This window comes from Bison bison, unplaced genomic scaffold (genome assembly GCF_000754665.1).
Source record: "Bison bison bison isolate TAMUID 2011002044 unplaced genomic scaffold, Bison_UMD1.0 scf7180017864518, whole genome shotgun sequence".
NCBI classification, from domain to species: Eukaryota; Metazoa; Chordata; class Mammalia; order Artiodactyla; family Bovidae; genus Bison; species Bison bison.
The window spans coordinates 14800021-14827960 of record NW_011495071.1 but is presented as its reverse complement, the minus strand read 5'-3'; the positions used below and the strand labels follow the sequence as shown (position 1 = coordinate 14827960).

General features: G+C 35.3%; 1 protein-coding gene across 10 annotated transcripts in view; it reads right to left on the bottom strand.

Moving 5' to 3' along the window:
* SOX6 (SRY (sex determining region Y)-box 6) overlaps positions 1–27940 on the bottom strand; it is a 722502-nt gene that overhangs the window by 549856 nt on the left and 144706 nt on the right. For 6 of the 10 annotated variants that reach the window (XM_010830548.1, XM_010830549.1, XM_010830541.1 and 3 more), the window contains 3 exons: positions 25263–25335; positions 5107–5188; positions 3622–3767 (listed from right to left, as the gene is read on the bottom strand). The gene's annotated coding sequence lies outside the window, so the exon portion shown is untranslated. Of the gene's footprint in view, positions 1–3621; positions 3768–5106; positions 5189–25262; positions 25336–26803; positions 26871–27940 lie in introns of those variants that run through there. The other 4 variants (XM_010830544.1, XM_010830545.1, XM_010830551.1 and 1 more) reach the window with 3 other exon arrangements.

Genomic DNA, 27940 nt, shown 5'->3' with positions numbered 1-27940 from the left:
CTGCTCTCATGGCATAAACAGGACAAGTGATGACATCCTATAAAATGAAATTCTTATTCCTATAGTCCTGATACCAAGATATATAACTCATTCAAGATATATAACTCATGAATTTTCTTTTGCTCTGAAGCTTTTAGTGAGTTTTTGCTTTTATTGTTGTTCTTGTTTCTTATCTTTAAAAAAAAAATGCTGTCATCAAATGGGCAATACTGTTAAGAGAGTAGGATGGAAAATGGGACTGTCATTATTTTAGGCTGTTGCTGTTGCTAAGTCACTTCAGTCGTGTCCGACTCTGTGCGACCCCATAGATGGCAGCCCACCAGGATGCCCCATCCCTGGGATTCTCCAAGCAAGAACACTGAAGTGAGTTGCCATTTCCTTCTCCAATGCATGAATGTGAAAAGTGAAAGTGAAGTCGCTCAGTCGTGTCTGACTCTTCACGACCCCATGGACTGCAGCCTACCAGGCTCCTCCGTCCATGGGATTTTCTAGGCAAGAGTACTGGAGTGGGGTGCCATCGCCTTTGCCATATTTTTTTTAGGCTACCTGATCCTATATAAGAATTACATATGTTATTATGTGGGATGCCTGAATATAGCATTTTACTTGAATTATTTAAAGTTAATATCTGCATCATATAATCTCTATGCAATGTCTACATCCTCAAATCAAAGCCCTGTCCCAAACCTCATGTCTTTCAGACCTAACCTAGACAAGAAATAAGGAATCACAAGTCTTTGTACCAACAAATAATTTTTCCAACTATAATTCATTAGTACCTTATTCCAAAAGCATATGAATACTTACAAGATGGTTAATCCTCATTAAAAACTAAGATTACATGACATAATTACATGTAAATAAGAAAAATGAATTAAACTCTTACCCTTTCCTATGTCGGGCACTAGTTGTGAATCATATATACAATTAGAGTTATATTGCTAAGCTAAAAATATTGGTAAAGATCTAAAAATGACAAACAGTGCCTTTTAAATTAATGTCTTATTAGTTGAGTGAAGTACACTGACAAAGAATAATTTATGCTTATTCAAACTGCACTCGACATCTTCAGGTGTTTCCAAATGAGCTCACAGAAGAGTGATTAAATGCATCTGATAACAAGCCACACATTGCTGAAATTACTTACCGCCTCATTTTATGATTAATTAAACATGTAGATTAAAGTTGCAAAAGAATTTAGATTAATGAGCAAGTTAAGTCTTGCTGATATAAGTGAATTGGGAATTGGATGCTCTGTGGAACTTTATAAACATGCATTTTATAATGAATAAGACAAGGCTACATGCAGAATCGTGGCCACCAGGGCCTTTTGACGATGCAGTCTTTTTTAACATGGTTTGACAGCTTTCAAATAACATTCTTCTATAGGCTTTAAACTTTGGGCTTTGCTGTAAAACACAAGACTACATAACTCATGTACCAGGAGTACGATTATTTTCGAGCTCTCCAAGGTAATGACCCCCTGTAGCAGCAGCTGTTCGGATAAAATTACAAGCTCAATTGTTATTTTAATCAGAGATAGTTTTGTAGTTAAAAGCAGTTATGAAAGTTGTAAAATTATGTGACACATCATCAGTACCTTCTCTTCAACACTCTTTTCTCCAAAAGTAAAACCATCCCAAAAAAGTCGTAGCTTTCCAGAGGACTTATTAGTAAAAAAAAGAATGCTTAGTCATTCAAAACATATTCAAAGTCATTTATTAGTGAAGTTTCTGTGATAGGAAAGGTAATATTTAAATTTATGATAACTCTTATCAGCTCCAAGATTGTGTCAAAATATCTGCTAGAGTTTGCTGCTGCTTAGTCACTCAGTCGTGTCCGACTCTTTGTGACCCCATAGACTGTAGCTTGGGAGGCTCCTCTGTCCATGGGGATTCTCCAAGCAAGAATACTGGAGTGGGTTGCCATGATCTCCTCCAGGGGATCTTCCCCACCCAGGAATCGAACCAGAGTCTCCTGCATTATAGGCAGATTCTTTACCAGCTGAGCTACCAGGCAAGATTCCACTAGGGTTTGCTGAGTATCCAATTTTTCTCTTTTAAAATCAGCTTTACCTAATCTGTGCCAAAAGCCAAGTTGGACTTTATGATTTTCCAGTGCAAGAGCACTTCAAGTTGTTCACAAAGATATAGTGCATTCTCCATTGCAAGGGATATAGAAGTGGCAAGAAACTGAACCAAAGTTACCAAAGTAGATTTTGGTTTAAAACCTATTCCATTTTTATTCTAAGCTTGTAGCACAATATCATTTATTACAACTATAGCATAATGAAACCATTCCTGCAAATTATTTGAATGGATCCAGTCTGCTATCTAAAATGCACCTCTAATTCTTTTCTACTTATTTTCAGACCTTATATATAATTCACTTCTTGGCAAGATGAGATTTTTAGAGTGTTATTTTTTTTTCCTTTTAATTCAGATTTTTCATACTCTAAAGATGTACCAAGAAAACTATGGAATTTTTTACATAAAGTTCAAAAGGAGCTGCTTCATGACACAGGTAGCAAATTATCATTATTAACCCCACATATTTATCATGTGGACATAATTGCCCATTGGAAGATATATGTGAATGAAAATACAATATTGAGACATAAGTCTGACTATTTTGAAATTTATTAAAAGTATGTAAGCAATCAGAATAAAATAGTGTCCATTTGATTTGTTTATTTCCTTCCAGTGTTAAGTTGATGTCTTTCACCAAGTAATATAAATCACATTTTATCACCACAAAAAGTCTTTTTTTTTAATTTATAAGCTTCTCCTCTTTGCAGCTCAACTTGAATATAACAGTAAGAATTTCTAGGTAGAAATATAGACCCAAACACTTCAAGGATAAATAATAACCTTTTTCTTCACATAAAAATTTAAAATTTTCATTTATACCCTTTAAAAGAAGAAATTTTACAACAAAGTGGTAATATTAGCCTAAAAGATGCTAGTTTAGAGATCTAAAATAATTCTTTTGTGATCATAAAATGTATCTGATCTGTGCCAGAAGGACATAGATTATTCAAACAGCTCAACAAGTCACCAAATTTTAAGGAGCAAGATCTTTCCACTCCAGTCACTGCCATATTATTTCTAGGACCCACAAATTATAAGGTATGTCCTAGAGTTACTAACAATTAAATAGAATTGTGTCATTACTGTGGCATTTTAATACAAGAAGATACATTTATTTTCCCATGAAAGCAATATATGTAAAATACTGAATATATTTAGCTATTATACGTACTTATTATTAGCCTGTTTTAAGTGTTATTATAAATACTTTATACAGTTTACCAACATAGATTACATAAATTTACTGGTTATTTAAAGTTAGGAGTTATATGTTTAGCTTTAATACCAAAATAGGTACTTTACATTCAAATTCTGAATAAACGGGCAATTTAAAATATCACAAATCAGCTGTAATGCACTATAAGAATTCCTAACCATTATTTCATTAAATCAAGATGGCAATTTATTGTAAAACATTTTCTTTTATTTCTCAACGCATAGTTATGTGTTCATAGCTATGAACCTTGCATCTCTACAAAGTGATTATTTTCTTCATTTCATCCAGTTTGAAAAAAAGTATAAAAATACTCACCAGAAACTAAAATTAGATGACTAAACTCATTTTCACATGTGATTGGGCCCAGGTTTGTCAAGATGAACTACGAATGCATTAATATCCACAATACTGCCAAATGTTGAATTATTAATATTGTCGGGTCCTTGGTCTCAGTTCATGCCCTGTTGAGGAGTTTTGTGACATTCATCAAAACTCAGCCTCTCAACATGTTTACAAGTATCCTGGAGGCAACATGTCTTAAACTAAAACTAAGGTCATTTTCAACCACACAAACTGTCATCAATGCCAGACTAAGACTCATAAATGCAAAGAACTAGTCTATAGTGAAAACAGCAGATGAAATCAGGTGCCACCACATGCCAGATCCTTGCCAACTCAGCACCGAGAAGTTGAGATACCAGGTAGATGATTAAAGGCGGTTCTTCATTTGGAAGGATTAGCAAGCATTATGCACTATACCTATGAGTAGTATATGTCAAGGAGAAGGCAATGGCACCCCACTCCAGTACTCTTGCCTGGAAAAACCCATGGACAGAGGAGCCTTGTAGGCTGCAGTCCATGGGGTCGCTAAGAGTCGGACACAACTGAGAGACTTCACTTTCACTTTTCAGTTTCCTGCATTGGAGAAGGAAATGGCAACCCACTGCAGTGTTCTTGCCTGGAGAATCCCAGGGATGGGGAAGCCTGGTGGTGGGCTACTGTCTATGGGGTCGCACAGAGTCGGACATGATTCAAGCAACTTAGCAGCAGAAGCAGCAGCAGCAGTATATGTCAATGTAAGTATTCAACAGCCAAAAACAGTGCTGAAAATTGACTCCAAGACTACTACAGCTTATCAATTTTTATTCTACTGACTGCAAATTCTTTAGCTGTCTTAACCAAGCATGGAGTTGGCTAACTGGAAGAGTCCAGAATTTTTCCTTCAGTGGAAAAAAAAAAAGTTATTCTGTTTCAATTATTCTAAAACTCCTTTTAAAATCCATGTATCCAAAAATTTTTGTAGGTGCACATTAATAATGGTCTTTTATAAACCAACTGGAGATTTAAAGTATGATTATTTTTTAAAAGTCAAAAGTTTCTAAACTTTACTCTGTACCTTATCTTATATGATTTCCATGATGGGAAATTGACATCAAACTGACTTTATTCTTAAAACAAATAACTCAAAAGAATACAAGTGGTTTCCAGACTTGGAAAACTTTAGAATTTCTGATACTCATCTTTCCAATCTTTCACTCAGTAGATATATTCCCTATAAATAGAAACATTTCTGAAAAATACTGAACTGTGGTGGTAAAATTGTTTCATTTGTATGTAAAGTTAGCCAATAATTCTAATAGTTATAAACATAAGTTAAAACTAAAAGATGCAAAGAAATTAGGTGTTAAAGTTTCCTAAGGTCTTAAAATTAGACCACAAAAATACAATTCAATCCTCATTTGCCATGGAAATAGGAAATAAATGGGAACATTAGTTATACTCATAAATTATATATTATACCTGGGCTCTTATACAAAGTGATGAGGGGTCACAAAGTCCTTCTTGAAGCATTTCTCTTTCCTCATCAGAAGATATAGAAAGTCTAAAAAGAAGAAACTAATAGTTATTGGACCCACTATCTGCCAGACATAAAATAAATTTATTCTATGCATCATATAATCTTCCCAACAACCACACCCATTTTACAGATGAAGGAACTGAGTCTCAGATAAGTTAAGCGATTTTCCAGAATTACACCAAGTGGCAGAGATAAGAGTGAAGCCCTAGTGAACCCAGCTCCAAAGTCCATTTGTTCCTTCTATTATGGTTATTTATTGCCCATAGTGTTTTTTGTATTTATGCTGTTCTCTACTATCTAAGATTTCTTTTTGCTTCTCAGTTCATCTATTTCTGCCACCTCCTTCCAAGGTTCACTTATTCCAAAAAGTATAGTGTTCTCTCAGCACTTTGTTTAAAAGCCTCTATTATAACAATTCAAGTTATACTGATTCACACAATACACATTTATGTAATGCTACCAATATTATCGCCTGTATTCAGCAAGGTGTTGAAGGTTTCACAAAATGGTTTCATTGACACACTATAATAAAACTCTCTTACTCTCCATTCTATACTTCTCTAGCCTTTCTCACCTTCATAATAACTTTAGTAGTAGAAGTATTTACTAGTGTTATTATCATTATTACATATTATCAACCAACCACCTTTTGCTTTCATGCTGCTCTCTGGAACTCTCCACTTTCATTCTGCTCAAATGTTCTCATACCACTAAGCCTTCCTAATCAACCTTCCTTCTCTTTCCTTCCTAATCAAGAATTCTACTCTTAAATATTTCCTAGAAGATGTAAGGTATTTTCGATTATTCATTTATGCAACAATATATAAGCATTTACTATATGCTGGAAACTTAAGAATAGGTAAATAAGATAGACCTCATTTGTCTAAGAACTTATAATCTATGACAGACTACAAACAAGTAAACCAAAATTTATAATGTAGATCCATGTCATAATGGAAGTACATTTAAAGTGATATGAGTACAAAGAATAAAGAGTAACATTCATCCGGAAGGCTTCATATAGAAGGTGGTATATAAAGTTAAGTTGCATTATTGAACAGGATGCAGGTGGAGAAATGACAATAGTAATGATCATTAGTACTTTTTTGTGTGAAGCACTCAATATACTGAATGTTTAATATATATCATATATTTATTCACATATGTGGAGACTTCTGTCCCTGACAAAGATAGACTAAAAGGGACTAGATTTATCCTTCTGGGTTAAACAACTAGAAAAAAAATAATTGGATGAAATACATAGACAACAGTTTTCAGAAACTAGACATCAAGCAATGAAGAACAGTGATTCCTGAGAAAGGAAAAGCAAATGAGGTCTTCCCTACAGTTGTCCAAGCTTACTGCCTCAAGAAATTACTAACTGCAGTATACAGAGGCAGAGCCTAATGGTCTAAGAAAATGAAGCTGGGAGTCTAGCGAGGCCAAGGTGGATATAGTTGATAAGGCAGAGTAACAGAGGAGAGGGACCTGCACACAGACTTCCAGAGGTCTGGAAGAGAATCCCTCACAATTACTGATAAGCACACATGTGTGAGGAAACCAACCAAGGTTAGAAAAATATATAATCAATCCCCAGAGCTCACACAAATCCAGGAATAATTCAATTTCCCATCATCAAAGTGTAAAACTTCATAATGCCAGGACACTGGATAGAATACTCATAAGAGTATTGCCTCAGCAGTGTAAAACTTTGCCCTAAAGAAGGTGCTGGTTCCAACTGACAGTGATTATAAGCAAGTACTGAAAGGATCAAACTGTTTCCAAGTATATTAACTACATACCGGAAAAAAATCCAAAAATATTTATAGAAATACTGAAAGATTCAGGACTTGACAAGGTAAAATTTACACAATTTCTGGCATCCAATAAAATATCATCAGTATGAAAAGAAGCAGAAAAATACCACTCATTATGAAGAGAAAAAGCAATCAATTGAAATATATCCAGAAATGACACAGATGATAGAATTAGTATACAGGTATTAAAATAGTTATTAGTTGCATCTTATCTGTCCATGAAGCTAAAGTAAATACTAACCATACTAAGTAGAGATCTTGAATATGTAATAAAGACTCAACTGTAACTTCTAGATATAAAAGAAATACAATGTCTGGGATGAAAAATCATGGGAGAAGAATCAAAAGCAGATTCAACACTGAAGGACAAAGACAAAGTGAACTTCAAGACTTATCTACAGAAACAATCTAAAATGAAACTGAACTGGAGGTGAAAAACAAAATGTGAACAGGATCAGTGAACTGAAGAACAACTTCAAGCCTCCTAAAACATGTGTAATTGGATTCCACAAAGAATAGGAGTGAATAAAAAGTTCTGAAGTAATAATGGCTGAAAATTTTTCAGATGTGACAAAAACAATAAACCTACAGATGCAAGAATCTCAGAAAATCCAAGCTCAACACACATTAAGAAAACTACACTAAGGCACGTAGCAATAATGTTGCTTACAATTGATGACAAAGAGAAAATCTTACAAGCAGCCAGAGGAAATGACACCAAAGAAACATAATAAAAATTACAGCAGACAGCTTTTTGAAAACAATATAAGCTAAAAGACAATGGATCAGTATTTTAAGATGATTGAACCACAAAAAGTTAATCTAATAGTCTATAGTTAGCAAAATAAAGTTTTCATGAATATAAAAGGTGATGAAAAATCACCATCTCACCAGCAGACATATCCTACAAGAAATATTAAAGAGGTCTTTCAAGCAGAAGGTAACTGACAAATAGAAATCTGAATCTACGCAAAGAGAAAAGAGAACACAACATGGTAAACATCTGGGTAAATACTAAAGACTTTATTTTTTAATATCTTTAAAATATTGACTATTCAAAACAAAAATAACTATCTTTAGATTTATAACATATGTAGAAGTAATATGTAAGACAATGATTGCACAGAGGCATCTTTTCTTAGCCTTTTGACTAAGATCAAGTGTAACAGTTGCACAGAGGCTGGGAAGAAAAATTTGGAAGTATGTTATTATAAGATTCTCATCCTGTCTGTCCTGTGAGATATTACTTGAGGTAAGACTGTGATAAGTTGTATGCTGCTGCTGCTGCTAAGTCGCTTCAGTCGTGTCCTTCTCTGTGTGACCCCATAGACGGCAGCCCATCAGGCTCCCCCGTCCCTGGGATTCTCCAGGCAAGAACACTGGAGTGGGCTGCCATTTCCTTCTCCAATGCATGAAAGTGAAAAGTGAAAGTGAAGTCGCTCAATCGTGTCCGACTCTTCACGACCCCATGTTCTGCAGCCTACCAGGCTCCTCCGTCCATGGGATTTTCCAGGCAAGAGTACTGGAGTGGGCTGCCATTGCCTTCTCCAGATAAGTTGTATAGGATTGCTATAAAAAAATTTATCAAAAATGTTAAATTTCATTTAAAACCCCTTATTGGCTTATTAATTCCATTTTAATTGTATTTTATAAATACTAAAGCAACTACTAAAATACAATTAAAAATCGAGTTAATAAGCTAATAAGGGATTTTAAATGAAATTTAACATTTTTAATAAATTTTTTAAAAAAAAGAAGAAAAGGGGGAAAGGTGATGATGACAGGTGGTACAAATAAGAAACAAAGGTATATCTTATATTTAAACTCAACCATGTCCATAGTCTCATTAAATGTAAATAAACACCCAAATTAAAAGGGAGAGATTGTCATACTGGATAAAAAGCAAGACTCAACTTCATGCAGGCTATACAAAATCCATTTTTAAAATGAAGACACAAGACTATAAAAGTTAAAGGATGGAAAATACATCCCATAGTACCACTAATAAAAAGAAAGCTGCCGTGGCTATAAGACAAAGCATATTTCAAAGCAAAGAATATTACTATGGATAAAGGGATTCTTATACAATGGTAATGGGGTAAACTCATTAGGAGGCCATAATGACTCTAAAAATGTATCCACCTAATAGAGCTTCAAAACACAAGGAAGAAAAACTAATAAAATGTCAGGAAGAAATTTCATCAGAGTTCTCAGAATCTCTCTCCCTGCATGAATGATAGAACACATAGACCAAAAAAATCAGTAAGGATATTGAAGAGACTGGGGCAACACTTTCAACCAGCTTTATCCAGTTTACATTAATAGAATTTGCCAACCAACAAAAAAACTAGGAATTCAGCAACAGAAAGACAGCTGGAAAATATAAAAATATTAGAAAATAACACTTCTAAATGACACAGAAATCAAAGGAGAAATCAAAAGGGAAACTAGAAAGTCTTTTGAATTGAATAAAAATGTAAATACCACATATTAAAATTTATGAAACACGGCTAAAGCATTACTTAGAAATAAATTTTATAGCACTAAAACCCATATTGAAAAAGGGGGTCTCAAATCAGTGATCTCAGCTTTTACCTTAAGAAACTAGAAAAATAAGAGCAACTGAAACCTAAAGTATGAAGAAAAAAATGAAATAATAAGACCAGAAACAGAAATCAATAGAAAACAGGAAAGCGATATTATGTTTGCTATTATATTTACATTCTCCTATCATAAATGAGAGGTAATATCACCATATATTCATAAAGTACGTACCTTAGATGAGACAGATAACCTAAATAGCCCTATACCTATTTTTAAAACTTGAATTTGTAGTTAAAAACCTTCCCAGAAAGAAAACTCCAAGCCCCATATGGTTTCGTTAGTGAAGTCTCTCACATATTTAAAAAGTAATAATACCTATTGTATACAAACTCTTCCAGAAAACTGAATAGAAGCTAACACTTCCCATCTCATTCTATGAGGCTACAGTAATCAAGTAATTAGGATAATAGCATAAAATATAGACAAATAAATCAATGGAACAGAGCAGAGACTCCAGAAATAAACCTCTACATATATGGACAACATATTTTCAACAAAAGTGCCAAAGCAATTTAATGGGGAAAAAGAAAACCTTTTCAGACAATGGCACTAGAAAACTTGGATAGCCATAAGCAAAAATATAAACCTGAAATCGCATCTCACCCTATTACAAAAATAAAACAAATCTTAGACCTAAATTAAAATCTAAAACTATAAAACTTCTAATGAAATGCTTAGAAAAAAAATCTTGGCAACTTTTGGTTTTGCAAAACTTTCTCAAATGTGACACAGAAAGTATGAAATACAAAAGAGAAGCAATAATTGGACTTTATCAAAATTTAAAACACTGGCTCTTCAAATGACACTTAAGAGGCAAGCCACAGACCAGTAAAAAAAATACACAAAACATGTATCTGACAAATAACTCATATTTTTGAAAAAATTAAAAAGCTATTACAACTCAATAAAAAAAGACAACCCCAGTTTAAAAAAAGAACAGTAGAAGATTTAAAAGACACTTCAACAAAGTAGATACATGGATGACAGAAAGGCACATGAAGAAAGCTCAACATCATCAGTCATTAGGGAAATAAAAATTAAAATCACAGCGAATCACCCACTACAGACCACTTGAATAGCTAAAATTGAAGACTAAACATACAAAGTGTCAAGAATGTGGGACAGCTGGAACTCTTACACGTTGCTAGTAGGAATGTAAAATGGTAAACCACTTTGGAAAAATCAGCAGTTATTATAAAGTTAAACATGCACCTATGTAACCTAATTATTCCATTCCTAGGTATTTATACAAAAGAAATGAAAAAACATGTCTGCCTAAAGACAAATGTTCAAAGCAGCTTCATTTGTAACAGCCAAAAACTAGAAAGAACCTAAATGGATAATCAAATTGTGGTATCTACTTACAATGAAATACTAATCCTCAATTTTAAAAATAAATTATTGACATGCACATGAGTGAATCTCAAAATAATCATGCTGAATGAAAGAAACTAGACCAAAAAATTGTATATAACGTATGATTCCAATTACATAAAACAAAAATTTTAATGCAATCTATAATGGCAACAGACCAGTGATTGCCTAGGGATGAGGCTGAAAACAGATCAAGGATGGGTAGAGTAAGGGACTTTGAAGGGGCATTAAGAAACCATAGGATTATGTATATGTAAATTATCTTGACTGCGGAAATGGCTTGACTGGTGTATACATATATCAAAACATCAAATTATACTCTAAATATATTAAGTTTATTATATGCCAATTATATCTCAAGTTGGACACGACCGAGCAACTTCACTTTCAAAGCTGTTAAAAAAAAAAAAACATGCAGTAGGTAATATTCTCACTTTACAGATGAGCATGCTAAGGTTCCAAGAGGTTACATGATTTGCCTAAGATCACAGCTAGTACACAGCAGTATCCAGGGGTGGCAGGTATTCCACACGCTATATTTTTAATCTAATACGTATTATCTACTACAGTTCTGGTTCACAGAAGGCACTCAAAAGTTGTTTTGGAGTTTTAAAATATAAAGACATATAAAAAGCTTAAGATGTGGAAAAGTAACAGACTTTAACTTTCCCATAGGATACATAAATTTTTAAGATTTTTAACCCAAAATATCTCAATTCATAGAATGTAAGAGAGCATGTCTGTAATTCATTCGAAAAGCGTTTCAATGAAACCTATTAGGCAATACATAAAATGAACAGCTTGATAGGTACAAGTGAGACAGAAACTTAAGTCATACACAGGTTATGAAAGAGGGCCCTTTGATGACGAACTGGCAAGGGGCTCGGTGTGTCAGCAGGCTAAGGTACATACAGTACATACAACTGAATGCATATGAATGGAGAAGAACAACTCCTGCAGGTCTCCCAGGAGAAACACTGGGCAAAACATTTCCTCGACGGGAATTACTAGGTTTTGTAACAGTTACTTTTTTTCCTTATATATATATATATGTGTATGTATATTTCATCTCTTCCCATAATAGATCATAAATTCCTGATGACTAACTCTTCATTCACCATTTTAAATTCCACCTCATATCCAGAAGAATCCTGAATTCATATACTTATTGAGTGAATGAATAAATGAATTAATGCATGTTAGTGTTAGTCTGAATATAAGACAATGAGAATGATAGAATCCTTTTCAAAATCAGCTTGACTTTATTCCATTTTCTTGAAAAAGTTTATTTTAAAAATCTTATTTCAGTCTCTTTTCTTAGTCATGAATGTATTTTCCTGCACTCTTTCCTTTTCCCTTGAAAGAGACAAGTAGAAAGGACCTATACCCAAAGCATAATATTTCCTTTGACTACACCTTCTGTGGAGGACAGAATGTAGCAATATAACAAGGGAGTTGCAGTCATCACTTTATTTGAGAGAGTTTTAAAAGTAACCAGACTCTGTGCACACCTGTTTTATTCCTCACAGATGTCATGTATTTATCTCTATGTGAAAGCCACCTGATAGGAATGCCATAATTCTCAGTATCTTCACTCTTCTCACTCATGGTAGCCAAGTTTTACTTTATGTCCCTGAAATCAACAAGGCCCTGCCTGTATACTTGAGTCCCTAGTATTAACATCTTCTGTGTTTAGGCTATGCCTTTAAATTACCAAGTGATTTCAAGTATATTCTCATTCATTTAAAAACACATCTTCCTTCCAGGCCTCCATGGGAAGAAAAAGTATCCTCAATTTTCAGTGGGGATCTAACCAATGAGATGCAAGGGATTTGAGCATTGACATGAGATCATTAGCATGATATTTTCCCTCTGCCTTTTCAAAAATTCAGTGCTGAGAACAGGGAACAGGGAAAAGCAATGAGTAATTTTGACTCCTTTCTTTTCCTCATGCTCCCCCCATCAGATATAACCCAGCCATCTTACTAACACCACATTAACAAAGTCTCTTCTATTTCTAACATTCTGTTCTCAAAATACCTACTCTTGTTTAAACCTCTTACCTCCTGCCTAAACTATCTAACAAGGTGTTTCCCTAGTTAAAGTCTTTTCTTTCCCCCTTTAATCAACTCTACAAACTGCTGGCTGAACTAACTTCTCAAAAGCAAAGCTCTTGCCATACCCCTCAGCTATTTGGATTGATGGCTGTCTCAAATCTACCAAATGCCTTAGCTTACCATTATGTGCCACAATGATATAATCACACTAAATTTTCTAGCTTATGCATACCCTTTACCTCAGTCAAACTGGATTTCTCATTATTCCCTATCCCATACTTCCCTGTTTCCTTCCATCTCTCCCCTACCCATGTTTGTGCCAGTTCTCTCACTAACAAGATGCACCTGTCTCTTCATCCCCTATTCCACTGATAAAATTCAATTCAACGTTCAAAGACTATCAGAAAGTCTGCTTCCTAAGTTAAGGTCCTTTTTCTTAAAGGGATTATCTTCAATTCTTTCAAACTCCCTAGAGGACAATTTTTTTTTATTAAGGCATAGAGAATAACATATCTCCTCTGTTTGTCTTCTCTGCAATAATCAGTGCAACTTACTTAACATTTATTAATTCCTTTGAGCCACACACCGATTTAGACACAGGGACACAAAAAAAGAATAAGAACGTTCAATAATTATGTCTAGATTCTAAGGTTCTTGATAGCAGAAACTCCATACATTTGCATTTGTTTCCAATGCAGCATCTAATGTTCTGTTTTGAATACACTCAGTACCCAGTATATATTTATGGAGTTGAATTAATTTCCAAGAGAAGCTAAACACTCTCCTTGGAAGAAAATATTTGCTACCAAGAAAAGGATTTACCATAAGTGCAAAACAGATTTGCTGCTGTTCAGTTGCTCAGTTGTGTCTAACTCTTTGCAACCCCATGAACTGCAACACACCAGACTTCCTGTACTTTACTGTCTCCTGGAGTTTTCTCAAACTCATGTCCATTGAGTCCGTGATGCCATCCAACCATCTCATCCTCTGTTGCCCCCTTCTCCTCCTGCCCCTAGTCTTTCCCAGCAACAGGGTCTTTTCCAATGAGTCAGCTCTTCGCATCAGGTGTCCAAAGGACTGGAGCTTCAGCTTCAGCATCAGTCCTTCCAGTGAATATTCAGGGTTGATTTCTTTTAGGATTGACTGGTTTGATCTCCTTTAAAGAGTTTTCAGAGGGCAACTTGGACATCACATTGACCACTGTTATACCATCTAATGTGAAGACTCTAATGGCTCAGATCACTCTTTGCTGCTGCTGAGTCACTTCAGTCGTGTCCGACTCTGTGTGACCCCATAGACGGCAGCCCACCAGGGTGCCCCATCCCTGGGATTCTCCAGGCAAGAACACTGGAGTGGGTTGCCATTTCCTTCTCCAATGCATGAAAGTGAAAAGTGAAAGTGAAGTCGCTCAGTCGTGTCCGATTCTTAGCGACCCCATGGACTGCAGCCCACCAGGCTCCTCCGTCCATGGGATTTTCCAGGCAGGAGTACTGGATTGGGGTGCCATTGCCTTCTCCGGATCACTCTTTACTAACAAGATACTTAACTACAAGATGCTAACTTGTAAGTAGGCCAGACTGCTTCAAATGATAGATTCTCAGATGGTCAGAGCTTCCAAGAAGCTTCACATCACAGAAATCTGTTTCTTATACCCTCCTTGGGAATTTATATAGGGCTCTTTAAGTTGACATCAAGATTTAAATACCATTCAATATACCTGGGAGATACATCATTCCTGTTTGAACTAACCACATCTATACAGCCTTAAAAATGTATACTTTCAAGGTTACATAGCATCGCTGAAAGCCTAACTACAATGACACCTTTCACATGAGGTGGAAAGAGATTAGGTGAATCTTGCATTTACTCTCTACATTCTTACATTTCCTCCCATCCTGGAAAACAGATGGAAGGACATAATAAGGCTTTTTAAAAGATGACACTAGGAATAAAAGGAAATGAAATAGTTGATAGTGTCATGCAAATACCAATGTTTAAACAAAAAAAAACTTCTTGACAATGATATTTGTAAAGGAAAAATTCAAGCAATAAAACTGAACTAAGTGGAAAGAGGTCACTGCTGAATGACCAAACCAAGCCCCAGTGCCTGGCACCTGCCAGGATAGGAGCTCCTTGGGTTGGCCTGACTCCTCCCACAAGCTATCTCTAATTAGAGTGACACAAGTCTTCTCAAGTAAAAAAACTCAGCAAGGCATGTAACAATTACTCTAGCACAAGGATCGAAATTAAGGATCAGTCTCAGAAGAGAAAGAAGCGCATTCTCTTTGTATAGGAGGAACAGAAACCAAAAAATCTAGACTATGAAACCTATATTTCTGGAGAGAATTGTTAGCATAGAACGGTTGCGATATTCCAACAGAATGATAAAAAAAATGGGACAGCCTTTTTCATGGCATTCAGTCTCAGGGTAAGATGTAAGAGGTCTCAGAATAAGATGTAAACAGGTTTGAAGTGCTCTAAGAACTTAGGAAAATTTTATCAGTTAAGGATATAATCAAGAATAATATTCCAGATAAAGTAAAACCATGCTGATGTTCTACAGTGGGAAGAGATGTAATCTGAAATCAAACGAACTGTGTTTGAATCCCAGCTCTGCCTTTTTCTGCCTTTCATTCCTTCCATCTTTCCCTTATCTTTTGTTGTTGTCGCTCATTTGTTTATTTATTCAACAAATATCTACTAGGAACTTAGTATGTGTCACACATTGTGCTAGAAACTGAGTGTACAGGTTTGAACAAAATAGTCATGGTATCTGCCCTGACAGGGCTCATAGTTTAGTGAAGAAAACTATAAACATTAATAAACATACAAAAACAAGATAACTACTATGAAGGTAAAAAAATACATCAGAATTTAGAGAAAAGTACCAGGGGTTTGAGGGATTTGTTAAAAGGATTAAAGATAACAGGTAGAAGTGCCTTGCCCAATGCCTAGAAAACACAGGTGTTCAACAACACACAGCTGTTTTTAACCTAGTGAAAGAAAGTGAAAGTGAAGTCGCTCAGTCGTGCTCGACTCTTGCGACCCCGTGGACTGTAGCCTACCAGGCTCCTCTCTGTCCATGGGATTCTCAAGGCAAGAATATTGGAGTGGGTTGCCATTTCCTCCTCCTGGGGATCTTCCCAACCCAGGGATCGAACCCAGATCTCCCACTTTGCAGGCAGACACTTTAACCTCTGAGCCACCAGGGAAACTCTACCAAATATAGACACTTGATTCCTTCCCCTTCCTCTCTTGACACAGAAACTGGGAAATGTTAGAGCACTGGCAGGTGCTGCTGGGGGACGGTGTCAGTCTGCTCACTCCAGACACTACAGACTAACGCACGGCGTGTTACTCTGTCAGTGCTCTCTATAATCATCACTTCGGTCGATCCACAACTTTCTTCCAGGAATATCCGGATTTCATCTCCTGTTTAGTATCCTTGAGATAATTTGTAAATGTTTCCTTTCGGTTGCATGGGATAATTAACCCCCTCTAACCTTAAATCAAACTATTCTCAAGAAACAACCCATAGCAAGAACTGAGACGAATGCATCTTATGTGAAAGACTCGCCAGAAAAACACAACTAAGGACTTCCCTTCAGGTTGTAAGTACACAATTGCACAGAGTATCTCGCTGCAGGAAGACTTTCTGAAAACTTAAAAGTTCTCCTTTTAGACCATGATATTCCTTTATCTTGTTCTTAGTAAGCAAACACTCAACATGCCTTAAAATCTGACAAATTTCACTTCAGGTTTAGTAAACTGCTGAGTCAATAAAAGATTATCATTTCTTTTGAATGATCATCACTTCACAATAGTAAAACTAATTCCAACAGTTCCTCAGTTTCTTTAATTGTATACAATAAATGAGAGTGCTCTTAGTTCATATAAGAAATCCACTGAGGATTCTTTAGTCCTCAATCAAAAAGGTGACCTTGCATACAGCTTAAGGAACACATGTTATGTATTATTTTACAGGTGGGCAAGCAGCATACATACTAATTGAAAAGAAACTATCTCTAATTGAAAGAAAGGATAGAAAGGATGGAGGGAAAGAAAGGAAGAGAGGAAAGGGATGTAGAAGGAGAAAGGAAAGGAAGATGCATCACACTAAAAGTCACTGTATGGAAGTGTGATTTCAAAGAGTTTGCCACTGTCCAAAACTAAAAACATTATATACCATAATTGAAACCTACTTCATGTGATTCTTTGTCCTGGAAGACATAGGGATGCTACTTGGTCATGGTTACCATGAAACCTTTCTAAAGGTCTCCCGTGTAAAATAAGAAGAGTGATACATAAATGGTTATTTTCATATATATCTATAGTAATCTTTACCCAGATAAAGCAAAACTGTTCTCATTGTTTCTGCCTTCTCCCCTCCCCCCGCCCCAGGGAGGTAGCTATTTCCTAAAATTCCTACTGTTGTCCTTAGAATGCACTGAACTGAAATCAATAAAACTGAAATAATTACGGGGGGCAGGGAACTACAGAACCCCTTTTAAATTACTATTGTCAGATCCAAACAAATATTTCTGCATCTTGAAAAATCAGTCCTCAAATCCATTTTATGATTTTATAAAAATCTATTTCAGTCAGTTCCTATTTCACTAATTTCTCTCCTTTTTTCTCTTCTTCTCAATTACTGCAGTAAAATTGGAGGGAAGGGTATTTCTCCCATTTGTTCAACCATATCTTCTCCTCAGAAAGGTCCAGACCCTCAAAGTTTTTTGAAACTCAGCTCTCTAGTTTATACCCACATTTTCCATGCTTTACTTTCTCAGCCTTCCCCCAGATATTGCCTCGCAGCTATCTATTCTGTGACTGCAAGTCCAAGAAAAAATTCTTGTAATTAGTCACAAAATCAACAGCAGCTTCCACACACTGCCACTATGAGGGTCAAAGCCCAGAATCTCCTAAAGTTGTCAACCATTCAATGAGTATGCACTTGATACTTGCTATATCAGGTATCAAATTATGTGCAACAATCTCACCTTAACCCATTATAATTGATGATGCCATATATATGTAATAATTGGAAGAAAAATCACATTCACAAGAGAACAACATCTGTATTTCTTCTATACGACGGTCAGTGAAACTCAGAACACAAGTGGTAATAACTGAAACCAAGTCATAGGCTTGTTACCAGCTGCCATAGCTTTAAGAAAAAATAATCTACAGTCTGACTAATGTAGTCAGTTATAGGGGTACCGACTTGGAGTCCATTGATGCTAATGCTTAATTATCTACCATAGGTGGGTCAAAAAGGTAAAAATAATAATTAAGTGTCCAACATACCATTTTGTTGTATTTGTGCTTTCCAAAGGTATAAAAGAGCCCAAAGGTGAAATAAATATAGAAAATCTGCTTTTATTAATGAATTCATTCACTTAAGCTTATATAAAACTGTGTGAGTTGAAAAGAAAGAGAAAGAACTAACTCCAGTAAGTCTGTATTCAAAGAAAACTCCACCCACATAAACTCTCCATAACAAATCAATTTTTAAATCCTTAGGTTAGTGATCATCTTTTTTCCTCTTGAAAGTACCTGCTAAGCAAATAATAATACAAACAAGAATTTTATCATGTGGATAGACTTTTTGACTGATTAAACATTAAGGGTAAGTCTTTTTTGCCAGTCATTGATGAGAGATAATGCTTAGGAAATTAACCTTTTTACATAATAATTGCCTTGCGTCTTTGAAAAACTCCAGTAAGAAATATGAAGAGAGAGAGGCAGAGAACAGGGCAAAAGGAAAAGAGAGATGAAGGAAGGGAGAAAGAGAATGCAGAAAATGCTTTTATCTTTACTGGAAATATTTCACTCACATTTTAATCTTTGGCACGAGCGAAAATGTGGTGAAATGACAAGCATTTATACCCATAGTCCATGATAACATAAAATATGTATTTCAGATAAAACTATGTGCTGAAAGTTATCTATAGAGACAAACGTACAACAAAATGCTCTAGATTTTGTTGATTATTCAATCTTTACAAACTGAGTAGTTGCTAAAATATTTCTAAATGCTTGAATAAATCGGTGGTTTTATTTTTTCCTGAATTATAAACATGACAATATTTCTCATCTTAAAGATTATTGTATTACAAAATAATAGCTAGTAGGAATCTGTGCATAATTAGTACTTTTATGGACACTCCCTTGCTTCCCTGTATTTGAGACCACCACTCAGTTCAAATTATGGCTTTATTTCCCCTTCTCCATAATGTACTTAATTCCTTTAAATATTAACAAAGTGTATGCAAGAATACTGGAAGATGATAAAGCCTATCTTCTTGGTTATAAAGTTCAGAAAGCAGCTTTTGGGAGGAATATTCAAATTTATTAGCTGTTCTTAGCAAACTGCCCTCAAGCCCAACATTGTTTCCAATCTCAAGTTAAGAAGAATTTTTCTCCATTGGGCACTGAATCACTTTAATGTTGACTCTTGTGCAGCTCTACTCCACCTTCAAATGTAGCCAGTAAATTCAGCTTTACTACAGTTCTATAAAAATGTGAAAGAACCATAATAGCATCTAAAAAAGAGCTGTTGGCACTATATTAGTTTAGAGCAAACCCTAAACTGAATACTAATGCAAAATTTAATGATAGTTTGCCTAGTTGCCAAAAGAGTTACAATAATTATTTTGCCATAATGTAAAATTATCTTGAAGGCATCTGAGAATATTACTGTGTAAGACACAGAAAAAGTCCCCGAAGTGTCATTGTTCTCATGAGGTCTCTCAATGTAAATAAATCATCGACATATTATCTTCACTGAAACACTGTCCTCTGATTAGAGGATTGCCTTAATGAGTGCAGAAACATTATAAAGAGACCACTCTGCTTCTTTAGTAAGTCAGCTTCCTTGACTGACATCCAGTATGGATCCACCTCACCCCAAATTCCACTTGACAGCAAATATCGTGATTGTGAGATTCCACCAAAACATTCAAACAGAATCAATACAATTTTACTTCCCTTTTCCCTTATTATCACAACCAAGTTTTTAGAGTTGAAAAGGAAACCAAGATCAAATTTAGATACGTTGTTTGAAATTAGCAAAGATGAAACACTTCAGTGCCAGACAAAAGCCCTGATTTTAAGAGTAGGTTTTTGCCTTCCCTGAAATGCCTAGCTCAGGCAGTGTATTTTTATGACTGCAGATATTGGCATGTTTCACATTTAAGATTATGACACACCAACTTATTTTGAAATTTTTAAAATCCTCCACTGCACATGTTTCCAGAGCTTCATGACTATCACTGATAATTGAGCAATTAACTCGAAATTACCAAATGTGCTGTGATGGCACAATATGTAGTAAGTAACATGGAAAAATAAAGAGCAGAGGAACTTAGTACAGTAAAAAAAATTAATAAAGGGTAAAATAGGCCACAATAATAATAATAATAGTAGTACTGAGTAAGTTTTAATGGTCCCAGGTCTTAGTAGTTTAATGGTGCCAGTAAAATGGTTTAATGAAATAAGTCCAGAGTATTACAAATTTTTAGAGCAGTTTATTCTGGTGATACAAAAAGGAAGTTTCTTTCTAAGTGGTCTTGTGTAATAAATACACAGAGATTCATCCAAAAAGTAAGTGTGGGAGTTTCATTAGACAAAAAGGACAAAACAATGGGGTTAAAAATCCTGACAGGCAGGTTGTTAAGAAACACAAACTTTCAAAAAAACAGATGCAAAGTTTTCCTTTAAGATAGACAAACTAAAACTCTATGGCTAAAGATGATTCAAGAAGTCATCAAGCTATTGTGAACATGTTTGCAAATCAAAAATTAAGATACACGGCTTGACATCAAGAGGAAGGATGAAACTCAGCTGTATTAGAAAAATCAGAATGCCTCTTCACTGTTCATCTCATCAGCGTCTCTAAAACTGGGCTCTTCTGGCTAAAACCATAGTATGACCATGAAGAGTAGTTCTTTAGTACTTAAATATAGCCAGTGAAGCAAATTCCATAAACCTAAATCCTACCTTATTTCGGTGGCAGGCCACCTTAAAAGTTTGCAAGAAAAACCAACAATTTAGAGAGTCAGAGAGTGAAAAGAGATTCAAAGTACAGCAAATATAAGGACACTATTTAAAAACCTTTTTTTCTCAAAATTCCATCAATATTGCTCGAAAACACCACTAGGAGATTAAAAATAGACCAGGCTGTCCTTTCAGGTATAAATTAGAAACAGAAAGTGGAGAGAATAGAAAGAGCAAGTATCTAAGGGCACCAGTATATAAAATTTAAAAGCTTAAAATGTAATGGATATACACATTCAAATTAGCAAACTGCTTTCAATTAAAGTAGATTTCTGGCCACAGTTCACAAATGTATAGTAGCTGTATGTATTAATGTAGATACTCCAAATGTCAGTATATCTCTAATTAACATGAGCACACAACTGTGAAACTGAGAAGGCACAATTTTAAATTCCTTACATTCCTGGCATTAATGCTTTCATGGGGCAGCTCCCGTTGTCATGGAAAATGGCATTCAAGCCCTATTTGTGGATTTTCACAGCTCATCTTTTTTATTTACCTGCTCTATGTCAAGATTAGCCTGGAATAATATTTTTAAAGATAATGCACTTAGACCTACTTGTCCTTAAAATCACAGATGTTCTCACTGAAGGAGCTTTGGTCTGGGCTATACTCAGTTTGAAACAAATTTCTCTCCATTTTAAAATACCACAAAGAGATGATTTCATGATTCTTTTTGTTTGTTTCCTAAAAATCTATGCAATTCAAAAAATTTCAGCTGAAACATAGCATGTGGAGTTTGGAAATAAGGGGATAGGAAAATGCCAGGGAGGAGCAAATGATCCAGGAACATGAGGAAATAAAGTGGTAGATGGCTCTCCACAATCTCCTCCCTGACTTACTCTGCTTAAACTTTTCAAAAATATTTGTACAGCAACCAAGTAGAGACTGAGGTAGTGATCAAACAACAAGAGAAAGAGACCTACAATACTCTCTGAAAGAGGATAGATTGGTGTTATGGAAAAAGCACTAAATTTATACTAAATCCCTCAGTTTGAGTCCTGCTACTTTGCAAAAATAAGGATAATTCCTACTCACCTCAGAGTTTTATGAAATTTGGCCAATTAAATCTCTGCAAAAGCAAGTGTTATACCAAATTAAGATATTGTTGTTATTATTAACTGAAGCATGGAGCTAAGCAATAATCATCTTTTATACTAGACAATAAAATAATTTTGGATCTTGCTATTAGAAACCACGAACAGAGACAAATTTTATAAAAAGGCAATTTGCTAGCAAATTTCTAAAAAGACGTGGGAATCTGAAAAAGCAGTTCTATCTCTGTGTTGCTGTTGATGTTTTTCACCGATCATTAACATGCAAAACAAGGTCTTCTTATACAATGCCGATTTTGGGGAAAGGAAAAAGGTGGCTTTATTTTTAAGAAAGAAAAAAAAAAACTAGAATAAAATGCTTTCAGTTTCTGAAACGATAACAGTTTTCCTTCACAGTGTTTTCCTGCTCTAACCTAGGTAGTAGATATACGTGGGTAAGATTCTAATCGGTTCTCACACACCTTTGGTGTGGTCTGTTCATTATGGACGTGCAAAACAATATCCCACCTTTCTTATCTCACAGACCACCTTCTGCACACCTTACTAAGAAACCTTCCATGGCCATGAGGTATAACTTTCTGTCTTAGATCATGTAACAAATAAGCAGTTCCAAAATATGGAAATTAAAGTTCCTAAACGAAGCCACTGTCACTGATCCTATTTGCTTGTTTTTAGGGTAAGCTAAACAAACGTTTAGCTGCCTCAACATTCAGTGTAAGTGGCAGACAGTTTCTGCAATAATTAAAAGACAATGCATGCATTCTGGATGCCATGTTAATTTTATTTGACTTATCTTAGTCATGGTATCCTGCTACATTTCTTTAATAAGAAGGTTCCACAGTTGGAAGGGAGATGGCCCATAACAAAGCTTGAGACCAGTGACCAAAGAAACGACAAACGCCATAGCCTAAATTATTGTATAGAAATTCTCAAGTCTGGAAAAAAATTACTTTAGGCATATGTGATTACTATGACTTTTACTTAAATTATTAGACAAAATCTGACTAATCTGACTACAAGTCTTTTGAGTTTTTTTTTTTTAAGTTGAACTCCAGAAATAACCATACGAAAACTATACCCACAGTGCCCTTTCTATTTTTAGCCTCTCTCCTTTGTTGTTATCTAGTCACTAAGTCTTTTCATCTCTTTTGCAACCTGTGAACTGTAGCCCACCAGGCTTCTCTGTCCATAGGATTTTCCAGGCAAGAATACTAGAGTGGGTTGACATTTCCTTATCCAGGCGATCTTCCCAACCCAGGGATCAAACCCAATTCTCCTGCGTTGGCAGGTGAATTCTTTACCACTGAGCCACCAGGAAAGCCCTCTCTCTTTGTTAGGTCACAAGAAAAAAATCTCAGCTAATTGGATCACCTCTGTTCAAAGCTAGTCTACGTATATCTGGTTGGGGGATTGTAGGAGAGGAGAAGCAAAAAAGTCAGGAAATACAGCCTTGAGGTGATGAGAAATGTAAACTCTATTTTAATTAAAGCCATCTTGGTTGAAATCCTGGTAATTATCTTATGTTTGCAGCTTTAAAAAATTAATCATCCTAAAAACTTACTACAAGAAATGACTGAATGATATGAGAAAAGGGAGGTAGGAGGTAAAAGAAAGCATAAAGCAACAATGATGGGATTTGTCAAATTTATTTTGACAAAGTTCAAAATTATTTCCCTCCACTCAGATTTCTAATAGGATAAGCTCAGCTCCTTGGAATCATCCTTTTTCTCAAGAGCCCTTCAAAGATACTTTACATTTCTCCATTTTCTTCACCTCCTAATCCTCACTATGATACCTTGCAGAAATTGAAAGCTTATATTTAATCCAAATGAACCATGGAGTTTAATATTTTGTGTTTTACATGAGAATTAAGTCTACAAATAATAAAATGTGAATTTATAGTCTCATAAGAACAGCATCTTATTTATTCTTAAAGCATTAAAAATATACAAAATTTATTAAACTATATTAAATATTCACACCTAGTTTTTAAGATGGTTCAAGATACCTGCCCCAAATCAATGCTGCTACTGGAAGAAAGGTAAAACTGATTTCAAAGGAATTTTCACTGCTCTCCACCTTAAATACTGAATCACTTAAACTCTAATTTATAATATTACTTTTTTCCAAATACTTTCCTGGAAGTGTACCGCCTAAAGCTCCTTTAGAGGGGTACAGAGAAGTTTCCTCTGTCTTTGTTGTTTCCAAATGTAAAAAAACACCTTAGATACCAATGGTTTGCAACAATGTACACATATAAATCCCTGGAGGAGAAAATGACAATCGACTCCAGTATGCTTGCCTGTAAAATCCCATGAACAGAGGAAGCTGGTAGGCTACCATCCATGAGGTAGCAAAAAGTCAGACATGACTGAAGCAACTGAGCACACACACACACACACACAAACACATAAATACATCTGAAACTCAAATTACTTAAATATGATCTTATATACATACGGACATTTTTAATATCTGCCACATACTCTAAAATACATTTATATTAATAAATATATAACAATATAAAGTATTTTCATTGACCAAAGTTCATTCAATTTTTGTTTTCTTGAAATTGACCTTCTTTCCTGAGAAAAAGTATCTTTCTTCTTCAAAATACCATTTAAAATATAATAGTATTTTGATGATGGTGAAGAAGGTAGGAGGAATACTTCGATTCTGATATACATTATACATTCACTAAATGAGTCTTTGGTTCCTTAGTACATAATCTCCTCATGTACTGACAACTCTTTGAATTCTGTATCATCTCACATCTTTTCAATGAGTGCAGGCTCGTAGCACTTTTCAAGTCCAGACAACCAGAAGTTATCAGGGTAAATTATTCATGTGTATATAGACTAGCCCCTTTAAGTTAATCCATTCCTACAATTGAGCCCCATCTTCAAATAGTAAGATGCGTATTCTTTCGGTCTATTTTAGTTGGCCCTGCCGTTGTGTTATTTCACTGAAAATCACAAGAAATTGAGGATTTTTTTTTGTTCCCACCTGATATTCTTCTATACTCCTTTTAAGAAAACACTTTTTAAAAAACTAATAATACTTTAAAAACACTGTAACTGTTTCATTACACAATGAGAAGAGTAATAAGAATAATAAATGAACCAATACTTACAAATACGCACAAAAAAATCAGCCCCAGCACCCAGAAATCACTGGTAAATTGCTTTTGAATTCATGAAAGTGACCTGAAAGTTTAGAAAGAAAACGAAATGAAAAAGGATTAGTAAATTGTATTTACATGCTTTATTAAAGAATACATTCTGGCTACAAATTATACTATTTTTAACTCAGGCAGTTGTCTACTCTAACAATTTTTTCCAAGATAATACCAAAAGAAACAATTATTTCATTCTTCGTCTCTGAAGAATACAATATCTCCATTACCACTTTTAAAATATTGTCAGTAATAAAGTAGGTGTTTAAAAATATGAATAAGTAAAAACAAAAGCAAGAAAAAAATTAAGGTAATACAGGCTTACAAGTTACATTTGAAAACATGATTAATTTAGGTCTACAAGTGAAAATGAATTAGCTTCACAGAAGATAACTTGGATATGTCCAACAGAACATAACTTGTAGGTAGAATAAATAAGAAAAGATGCAGTTTTAGTTCTACCTAAGATGTGGAATCCATTTAGATGCTTAGGCTATATACAAGGCATTCTGTACGAGCCACAATTCAATGCAAAATTCTTTTCCTTGCACACACTTTAGTTCTGGCTGAAGAGGTAACAGATGCAACTCAAACACACAGAGCTAGCCTTGTAAAAAGTTTTAACTAGCACAATGACTCACTTTATGCCTCTAAATATCTATGGTTTCCTCTCTCCAGAACCCCCATGCATTAGAAGGTAGTTTGGTAGTTTATTTTTATTGTTTGGTCTAAATACAGCACATTTTTGGTTCAAGGAAAACAAAGAAACTTTGTTGCAAAAGCTGTATTCTTTCCAAAATGTGAGGATGGCTATGACTAGTGTTCAACTGAAAATAATAATGGAACTTGGGTTCCTAATTTAGGATAGAAACTTTCCTAGACTCTGGAAATTGGTTTGATTCAATCCACATATTTTAAATTCAGCCAGTAAACATCTAGGTTAGTTAACTAACCTAGATTTAAATCTAGTTAGCTAACTAGGTTTAAATAAAATTCATTTAGAAAAAAAGTAAAGACAAAAATGGATCTCGTTCAACATCATTTATAGGAACTACTACTTCCAACATTGCATTTATACCACAAATGGCCATAATAGATTATTGTTGTTGTTGCTGTTGTTCTTCAGTCACTCAGTCATGTCTGACTCTTTGCAATCCCATGGATTGCAGCATGACAGGCTTCCCTGTCCTTCACTATCTCCCTGAGTTTGCTCAAACTCATGTCCATTGAGTCGATGATGGGGTCCAACCATCTCATCCTCTGTTGCCCCATTCTCCTCCCACCCTCAGTCATGATAGATTAGGTACTGGGATCTGGAATTAAGTTGAGACATGAAATAAATATACAATTCAGCCCTTCCCCAGCTCCTATAACATGGTTTTGCCTAAGTGATGCATATACTTTATTCAATTTTCTAGTCAGGATTGATAAGTAATAAAGTCCTGGGCATTTAGTTAGCTTTAATATCCATGAGTAAGACATCGATTAGGTTTCCTCACCAGACCTCCTCCTCTAGTAGGAAGTGATGACTCAGGCTTCCCCAATCCAGTTTCACCAGTTTCCAACAACTCATTATTTCTATGGACGCAAGAAGTACAGGAGAGTCTGTCCAGAGGAAGGTAGTTCTATCAATTATTTTTGGTATTACACCCTTTCCCTCCTCATGGCTTTCTGATGTTTCAGGATTCAAGAGAACAGTTTTAGGTGGGACACCACCTAAACCCACATAGGGACAACCCTGTGCAGATACACGCTGTGTCCTAGTCAAAGCCAGGAAAGAATGCTGGTTCTGATATAAGCTACTCTGACATTTTATCCAACCCTGAATTATAAATTATAACTATTAAGTTATCCAAAAAATAAATCTCCAGCACAATGATATTTATCTAAAAGCCTAAACTTTGGAAGAACCCAAAAGGGATCTTAAGCACTCACATATTTTTAAAATGATCTCACCTGTGTTTCTAGCAACTATCCTAAAAAAGTATAAATTGGAATTATGCAACATCCACAATACATCCCATTTCTTCATTTGCCTTGAAACAATGAAGGACAAAATAAATCAGTTCAGTATCAGTTCAGTTACTCAGTGTGTCCGACTTTTCGTGACCCCATGAATTGCAGCACGCCAGGCCTCCCTGTCCATCACCAACTCCTGGAGTTTACTCAAACTCATGTCCATTGAGTCAGTGATGCCATCTAACCATAGCACCCTCTGTCATCCCCTTCTCCTCCTGCCTTCAATCTTTCCCAGCTCAGGATGTTTTCAAATGAGTCAGTTCTTCGCATCAGGTGGCCAAAATATTGGAGCTTCAGTTTTAACATCAGTGCTTCCAAAGAACACCCAGGACTGATTTCCTTTAGGATGGACTCGTTGGATCTCCTTGCAGTCCCAGGGACTCTCAAGAGTCTTCTCTAACACTACAGTTCAAAAACATCAATTCTGCGCTCAGCTTTTACAGTCCAACTCTTACAACCATACATGACTACTGGAAAAACCATAGCCTTGACTAGATGGACCTTTGTTGGCAAAGTAATGTCTCTGCTTTTGAATATGCTATCAAGGTTGGTCATAACTTTCCTTCCTAGGAGTAAGCATCTTTTAATTTCATGGCTGCAATCACCATCTGCAGTGA